We start from the raw sequence: 9,848 nt of genomic DNA, 5'->3' as shown, positions 1-9,848 counted from the left end.
AGATCATAGCCAATGTCTTTGTTAACATTTTGTGTGAACATTTCTACCATTTGTTTTTGTGGAATTTCACAAGAGCATCTACTGGCTAGATTTCTCCATCTTTGTAAAAATGATGCAAAAGATTCTCCCTCTTTTTGCTTAGTATTGCACAAAGTAGTGACTGATATGTCTGTCTCTATGTTGTAGGAGAAATGTTGAATAAATGCCTCTGCTAAGTCACCCCATGACTTAATTCTAGGTGGAAGTTGGGAGAACCATTCCATAGCTTGATCACCTAAGCTTTGTGGGAATAATCTCATCAAATATGTCTCTTCTGCTGCTACCTCAATGCAAGCTGTGAAAAATTGTCTTATGTGTGCCTTAGGATCCCCTTTTCCTCTATACTTATCAAATTTAGGCATCACATAGTGTGTAGGAAAAGGAGGCATTGGAATGCTCTTGTCAAATGGATAAGGACATATGTCTCTCATTGTGTATGTTGGCTTTGGTGTATTTATGTCCTCCATTTTCTTTTGTAAATCCCTGATTTGTTGTTCCAAACTGCTCTTGGGTGGAGATCGACTTCTTGGACCATATCTTGTGTTTGAGGTACCCATTGGAGGAGGAGAATGTTGCATATATGGATGATATTGATCATACACATGTTCATATGGAGGAGGTCTGTAATGATGCTGCATATGTGGACCACTTGGTATAGATTCATGTTGAGGAACACCATATCTATTTTGTGCATGTATACCATATTCTACAGGCATGTCATGTTCTATTGTGTTGCCCCCAAATTTGACATGAGGTTTCCTTGTGTCCAAATTTTGAGCATGCCTTTGAATATCCCATTGCTTTGGTGGTTGATCCTTAGCATTAATATGTGATTGAGCATATTTTTCTCCATAAGACTTCCATAATGGTCTGCGAAGGTGAGTATCATATGTTTGACCATGTGTATGTGGGACCTCTGGTTTTTGAAGCAAAGCTGATGGTGATTCAGGTACCATGTGTGGTCCTCTATTTCCTCCACTATTAGGTCTCCTTTGATCCACATTGGAGTGAGGTTGTTGCAAAGGTTGATTTTCCATTATTTGAGACATGTCAAAATCATGAGGTATCTTGGCTCCACTTTGTGCCATCATTTGTAAGAAGTATTGTCTATCCCTCCTCATTATTTCCTCAACCAATCGATTGAAATGGGGATTCATAATGGATTCTTCCACATCTGCTGAATGTACTGAAAAGTTGTCCACATTGTCATTGTGTGTAGCATTGTTGTTTATAGTGTCCATGTTCTCAACATTTGGAATGTTTCTATAGACATCCATGTCAGGTAATGTAGTATGATCAGAATTGAAAAAGATATCATTGTCATACTCATAAGAACTCATGTTTGCGGACTCTTGAGCCTCTTTAGTTTCTCTCCTAGATTTTTGAAGATGGGTTTCAACCATGAACTAGGTATTGACCGAGATGTGTGAGACTAGATGAAAATGGAAAAAGTATGGAAGACCAAGAGTTGAATGGAATGTAAATGAATCTGAAGTGTACTTGCAATGTCCAAAGTGTAAGACCAAGTATGTATGTAGTAGAGTAGGTGTGACTTCCAAAGAGAGGATAGTTTCTCTTGATGAGGTAAGTTGACCTTGACTCTAAGTAAAACCAAATGAGACCCAAAGGTAAGAAACCTTGATGAGGGACCACTTAGCAAAGTGTTGTTGTATGTAGTGTGTTGACAAAGTATAATGAGGACAAGGAAGTGACCTTTTGACTCAAGTTTAGACAATTGTGTATGTAATGAGAGATGTAAAGCAATGATGGACTATGTGAGACCCAAAGACAGGTTGAATGCTAAATGAAACCCTGGAGAAATGACCTAGGAAGCTCAAGAATTCCGAAACTGACTGTGTTTGTTTGCTGAAATGTAACAGTTTTTCAATTCTGGACACAGACGCACCTGTATACTTCACAGACGTTGTTTCCCGACACAGACGCGCTTCTGAGATTTTTTTTTTTTGCAAAGTGTAATGTTGACTGTTGGAAGACAGACGCGATTCTGCCCTTCACAGATGCGGTTTCTTGACACAGACGCTATTATGCCCGACACAGACGCGTTTCTGTAAAATTTGTGCAATTTTTCCAATTTGTGAAGTCATTTTGTTGTGACCAAATCTGACTGTTTGACTGATTTTCGTGACAAGAGGACACAGTGTTGATAAGGACTCAATGTTTGCAAGTGTCTAGACTCAAAATGACTCCAAGAAAAGTGTGTTGTTTGATGTAAAAATGTTTTGCATACACTTGAAGACACAAAAGACACAATGTTTTGCTGTTTGGTCTTGAATGTTTTGAATGTTTAAAATAAGTCAAGCACAATTCTTATGGCTGGCCAAGACAATAGTTGTTGATCCCACATGGGGTTTTACCCCCGAGGCTACGCTATTCAGAGCGGATACTTAGATGCTTGACCTCACTGGCTCCACCCTCGGCACTCACTTCTCGGGTCAGCCAAGCATCAGTCCCCATGAAAACTCCCCATGGCGAACTTTGTATCTCTACTAAGAACCGTATGTGTGTGGGCCGCTACCAGAGGTCCGACCTCCTTCCCCAACAACTAGAAGGATTTGGGCCTCTAAAACAAAATGGTGCTAGTAAGGGCATCCGCTCGTGTGGCCATACATGCGGCACTTTCAGCTCTGTAAATACAGAAGGCTCCCAGCCGGTAGGGGTTACGCCCTACAACTGATCAAATAAATTTGATCAAACTGGTTTATGGGGAGACATAGTGTCGGTATGAACTAATCAGCACACATTATTCATAGTTTTCACCATGAATACATTTGATTATAGTGGTTCAGATGAGGTGGGTTTTCCTCGCTACCACTTGGGTCGTTCTCTTCTCACTAGTAATCCTAATGACCACACGGGAAGACAGGCCCTCTAAAGATTAAACAAAAAGAGCCTATTGCTCAAGACACAAAAGACAATGATTCAATTTTAGTGCACCAATGGAAGTGTTTGCTAGTCTATGAAAACAAGGCACACAATAAAAATCCAAAAACCCTTGTCAAGGACCTGCAACAAAGATTTATTAGTAGTTTGGATTGTTTCAAATGATCACCCCTTCCCGCAAGCACACAAGTTAGGTAAATTTTAAAACCCAAAAGACTTTGTGAAAATAGGGGCCTTCAACCAAACGATTTTGCTTCCAAGACAAGCTGCACCAATTTTGTTAGCTAGATCTAAAAATGTTAGTCCAAGAATAAACCATCTGAAACCCTAAATGCAAAATCCGAAAACTGAATCAATAAAACTTCAAAGTTTTGAAACAGGTGATACACAAACGCGATTACCCTCGACACAGATGCGACTCTGCAACACAAACGCGGTTCTGTGAGACACAGACGCGGATAAAAACCACAGACGCGCTTCCCAGACACAAACGTGGATAAAAATGACACAGACGCGTTTCCATAACACAGACGTGCCTTTCAAAAACTTGCAAAATAAAATTTTGTCGAAAATACAGACGCGATTCCAGATGTCACAGACACGCCAGAAAATAAAAAACGCGATCCGAAAGTATGCAGACGCGAAAATGTCAAAAATGTTGTCGGAAATGCCAGATCTGTAACTTCAAACACAAAATCTGCAACAAAAGGTTAAATGCAAAAGGGACAAGAGTCCCACCGAGCATGCCAAAATGTATATGGTGAAAATGGATAACAATAATAACAATATTGAAAGGCTAAATGAATCCAACCACAAAACCCTAGCCTAACAATCAACAAAGATCCACCATAACATATGAAGATTACCTAAGACAATGCAAATTACATGAAATCACAAAGATTATACCATCACATGTCCAATAGGGTTTTGATCTCCATTCTTCCTATCTCCATTGATCTTGCTTGATATATTTGCTCTCAGATTTTATGTGCACAAGAGCTCAACAAAGAACGGAATGTGGTTGCAAGTAGGATCGTAGTGTAGTCAATTCATCAAGTCATTAGATCATTAGCTCATTAGGGTTTGATAATGAAGGAAGCATCTCCTTATATAGAAGACACAATAAGAAATGGAGGGATAAGATTCAGAGGTGTAAAAGGAGGTCGGCTATGATTGGAGGGTAGGTAAAAGAAATAATAAAATAATGAAAGGGGTAGGTAGTGTATGAATTAAGAGATGAATGACATGTGTCATAGGTAGAAAAGGCTAATGAATTAATTAAATAAATAAATATTTATGTAATTAATAGAGGAAGTGGGATAATTAAATAAATAAGAATATTTATTTAATTTAGGAAAAGGATAATTTAAATAAATAAATGTATTTATTTAAATGAGAAATAAGGCTAGAAGAGGATAAATGAATTAATTAAATAAATAAGGATTTATTTAATTAATAGAAGAATTAGGCTTAGATAATTAAATAAATAAAATATTTATTTAATTAGACTGGACAATTTTAGGTGTCTACAGGTCCTATTCTGCAGATAGTTACTTGTGAGTTCCATCTCACCGTGGTTTTTCCCATTTGGGTTTCCACGTCAAAATCTCATGTGTTATGGTGTTTGTGCTTTTGTGGGTGAATGCATTATTTGCTATTTGGTTTGCATGTGTGCTAACCGGTTTATCTGCTAAACTGTTTTACCGGTTTACTGTCAGTCTTGTAAAGTGTTTAAGTGCAAATATTTTTGGCATACTAATTCACCCCCCCCTCTTAGTATTCATCAGGCACATCCTAATCAAAACATGTGAATCTTTACCAATACTTTGCCTTCCCATTGTACCAATCTTGTTGATCCTAAGGACCCAATCTAAATGACTACTGATGATATGTTTATAGAAACTAACAACCATTTTGTGAACCCTATTGAGCAACCTAATCCTAAACCTGACCCTCATATCACCTTTGACTCAAAGAGATTATTAACGCACTTGATGGACCATTATACATTACTGCAAAAATCAAAGGAAAGCTCCTATGAGGAGTGCTCATTGATCTAGTATGTATGGTGTAAGTTATTATGAAAGAACATCTCTTTATACAACAATTTCATCAAGATACATATGATAAATCTAATGTTATGATTAAGGTGTGTGATGGTTTCACTTGTCCCAATATAGGTTACATCACCCTTCTAGTAGATGTTGGTACTAAGTGCTTAGATGTTACCTTTGCTATTATCCCTATGTCCAACCAATTTTGTGTGAATTTGGGACACCCTTGGCTCAATTCCATGAAAGTTGTGTTTTGGAGTCTGCCTAAGTCAAACCCCCGTGATAATGTACCTACACACATGCAAGAAGGAAAATGTTGGGGGTTGTGTTTTGGAGTCTACCTAAGTCAGACCCCTCATTTTGGTGTTTCCACCCCCACGGACAACCCAGATAAAAGCCATGGGGAAAATAAACGATAAAGATAATTGTAAAACAATGTGAGGCAAAGGATGATAATATGTAAAATGAAAGGAGAAAAGGACAAGTAAACTCCCTTTCCCAAGATGCTTATGGAAATGACGTCGTGAGCTATTCGTGAAGCTGCAACAGTGGTAGACTTCATGAGAGAAACTGCAAATACTGTCCCAAAGATATTGCCAAGAGCTCCAACCTGCAACAAGTATACTCAAAATGCCAAAAGATCCCCAAAATGCTTTCAAACAAGAGAGATATAGGTCATGGAAGGCAAACCGACATTAGTGGGCGCATGCAAGAGCATTACGATTCCTTCCAGGCGCAAGCGTAACACTCAAACGACCACCTACGATATGTCAAATTCTTAGGATGATAGCACGCCGTGGAGATGTCTCCATGTTGCGCCCTAGTCCCCGAAGGTGATAGGTTGGTGGAGTTGGTAGAGACTAGTTTGGAGCTCACGAGGCGATCTCAGGTGGACAAAGGACAAAGGTGGTGATGCCCGACCTCCGTTGACATGGAGGAATGCACCATTTGTCATGTTGAATCATAAAGGAAGAGATTTTTGACACTACACTATAATGTGCTCATGTTGTCACATTGAGATCATATGCTTTTTTTAGTGACCAACATTCTTATATAGGCGTTCTTGACAATTGAGGACCACCCCACCATTACTCATTTACTTATGTTGGGAGTAACCTTATTCCTCAATGATATTTGCAAGACTTGGGCTCACCACAATTTTCATTCAATATGCCTTATTTGATTGGTACACAATGCATTATTTTAGTTCTTAAAACTACATTGTTCACATGTTTACATGCTTAGCTCACATTTATGTTTCATGTATTGTGTTCCCATCTCCTCCAATTCTTTGCATCCTATGGTTGCAACCAATTGTAGGGGTATATACTATCACAAAGATTCCCATGTCAGAGCTTTTAGGTAGTGAAATATGCTACACAAAGACATATGATCATGCCTAGATAGATCATTATCACACTATCATCCCATGACCACCAAGTGAGGTGAAGTATTACCACTTTTCACACATGTAAAATCTTTCAAATCCTACTTCCTCCTCTCTTTTCCACTAATTATAACCTTTGATGGTAAAATTAGCCTACTATTATTTTTAATTTTATCGAAGATAGGAAGAAAGGGCTCTAGGCTCTTCATTGCAAGCCCGCTCGTACCTTTTATAGTGGTGGGCACCCTTTCCTAATGAATGTCGATTGATAAAAGTTACTCGAGACATATTTTTCTTTAATTTTTATATTCCTATAAAATATGCAACATTCAACTTGATCAATTACTTTATATAGACCTCATATATCTTTTTATGTCTATATATTTACTTTACAGACATGTTTTCCAATGTTACATTATCATTCTAATATTCATATGCACGCTAAAATAAGAATAAAATATATCAAGCGCCTACCAATTTCCAAATGACAAAATCTTGTACAATTAAAACTACATACCCTTTTTCCAATTTTCAAATGACAAAATCTTGTACAACTAAAACTACATACCCTTTTTCACACTTAATATTCCAAATGGCTTTATTGTCCTAACATATATTCCTAAAACCCTAATTTATTGATCTAGATTATTTTATGTTATACTGTTTCATGTTTAAATGTGTGACAGTTTTTGCATCAATATATCCAATCACATTAAGTGATCCATAGTTATGATGAACAATGCTAGAAGACAAGAAAATTTATGCTGGCTTGTCACATTTCGTTTTTGGGGGAGGTAAACAGAAGGAAAGCATGCAATTCAAAAGCATCCCATTCATGACGTTACAATTACGTGTACGGAATGGCAACGGCGCGCAAAACGCCGTTCCCCATGATTACGCAGTCCTCATGTGGTGTCGCCGTCACGGCCTTCCGACTGCCTCGCAAGCACATGCGGACCAATTGTACGAACTGTCGGTGCCACGTGTTTCTGCCAACTGTACATCACGTGCATCCCGATTCCCTCGTTGTTGGGGCCCACCGCGTACGGACTTGAAAATACATTTAACTAGAACGAAAACTTTACCGACAATAATTATTGCAAGTCCGGAGATTCGCGGAAGTTGACATAAAGACATGACGGTTGTTCATGGTGGGCTCTACCACGTCTTTATTTTTTAATGTTATGTCTATTGATTTGATTTTTTTGGGTAAATTTATTTTTTGTCATGTATAGGGATGAATATTTTGGGTAGCAAATTATTGTGCCACCAGTTGGTATTGGAATGTTTTGGATAAAATATATTTTTATAAATGTTAAATGTTTGGAAGTATTTTAGTAATTGTTAGTTTTAGAAGTACGAATTGTAAGTACATGAAATGTATTTTTATTCTTTTTTGAGATTGTGTAATATTTAATATTATAAAAGTTTTTCCTTTTACAATCTTATATATTTTTAATTCAATAAATTTGATTATTAACAAACTTATCTTCTTTAATTTAGAAAAGTGTTTGAGTCATTTTTATTTATTTATTAATTTTTAATTTTATAATTAAATGGATCATTTGTGTGTGTTTTTTATTTGGATTAAGAATAAGATATATAAAATATACAACTCAATCAACAAACAAGTGGGTTGTATTCCGATTGATCTTCTAAGTGGGCAAGATTTACTTGTAAAAAATGTTGGAGGCTAGGGTTTGAGGTTGTGTACTGTTTTTTTCAAAGTGCATTTACTACGGGATTCTAGAGTTTATTATGGCTCCAACCAACTCTAGCCTAGCAATTGATGCTGGTGTTGGAGTTGCTACGACAGACCCTCACTGCACCTCAAAACAAACGCCCTCGCAAATTTGTTCTGAAAGTGTTTCACGAGGTATGTCCTCGCCTGATGTTGTGCTTCCTATTCAAGATTTTGATAATGCCTGTGAGTGGTTTGAAAAATGCACTTTGATAGGTTATTTTGTGGGTAGGATCCCTCCTGAAAGCATGCTTCGTGATTGGATCGCCTGATGGTGTCCAAAGCCTCACCAAGGGTTTCTTTTTGTTTCGCTTCTCGAACCCTTCCCATGTTGAGGCTATCCTCTCTCATGGGCCATGGACCATTCAATCTTCCCTTCTGGTTTTCTAGCGTTGGTCTCTAGACTTTTCTATCTCAGATGACAAAAAGTTGCGAGTCCCGGTTTGGGTCGAGTTCCCTGGTCTTCCTTTGCCTTGTTGGCCTTTCATGCAAACTATTGCTCAGTATGTTGGCAAAGTTATTTGTCTTGAACTAGACCGGTTTTTTAATGCTCGCCCTCAAAAGAGGGTCTGCGTTGAGGTCGACCTTTCTCGCGACCTAAAAGAAACTGTTGATATTCAAGTGGGTCGCAATACCTTCACCCAGAAGGTGCTTTATTTGAACCTTCCCAACACTTGCTATCGGTGATAGTTGGCGGAGCACAAAATCAAGGATTGTCCCTTGGTTGTACCGAAAATAAAACCCCCTGTTAAGGAGACTGACTCTCGACCTGTGGAGGGAGCTAAGAAGGATGAATGGACCATGGTGGTTCGCAAAGACAAGAACTCTATGGTTTCTGCCCAAAAGCCACCCGTCGGATCAAGTTCTTAGTCGACAATGGAGTCTCCTACGCAGGCACTGTCTGCCTAGGTGGTCTCTACATTGTCTGCTTCGGTTTCAAACCCTGGCCAGCGGGGGAAGGATTCTTTTGAGGGTGTCGCTTGACCCCCTTGGGTTCGCACTCCTCAGGCTGCGTCTATGATTTCTACTCCACACTATCTGTGCCACTCTCGCAGCTCTTCTGGGCATGCTGAGATAGCAAATGGTGGTTCAAAGAAAAGAAGAGTTATTTCCGGTGGGGACTCTCTTCTCGATCTCAATTCAGATTTTTTGCGCAATAGCTTCTCCTCTCTTGGGGACGAGGATGACATGCAAGATTTTTCATGAATTACATCTCATGGAATGTTCGAGGTCTCATAGACCTCACCAGAAAGTATTTTGTTAGAGATGTTCATCAACATGTTTTAGGCCTGGATATTCTCTGCCTTCAGGAAGTTAAAATTGTTGGTTTCATGCTTACTGTTGTATGCTGTGTTATTTGGCCGAATAGCCCTGTTTTTCCTTCTGAGCATGAGGCTGGTCGAGGTGGAGTTTCTACTCTCCTTTCATCTTGTTGGCTTTCTACGGTTATTTCTCACGATTTTTATCCCATGTAGCACGCTGTATGGGTTTTGTTGTCAATTGATAATCATTCCGTTGGGATTGTTAATGTTTATGCTCCCAATGATGCGGTTGATAGATCACACTTATGGTGCTGGATTGCTGATACTTTGCCACTTGCAACTTGGGTCATGTGTGTTGACTTCAATATGGTTGAGGTGGTGACCGATAATGATAGAAGTTTGCCTTTTCGATGGACAGCTGGCGAGAGGGAAGCTTGGTACAATATGCGTAATAAGTTGGGTAT

This window comes from Cryptomeria japonica, chromosome 5 (genome assembly GCF_030272615.1).
Source record: "Cryptomeria japonica chromosome 5, Sugi_1.0, whole genome shotgun sequence".
Taxonomy (NCBI): domain Eukaryota; kingdom Viridiplantae; phylum Streptophyta; class Pinopsida; order Cupressales; family Cupressaceae; genus Cryptomeria; species Cryptomeria japonica.
This window is presented reverse-complemented; position numbering follows the sequence as displayed.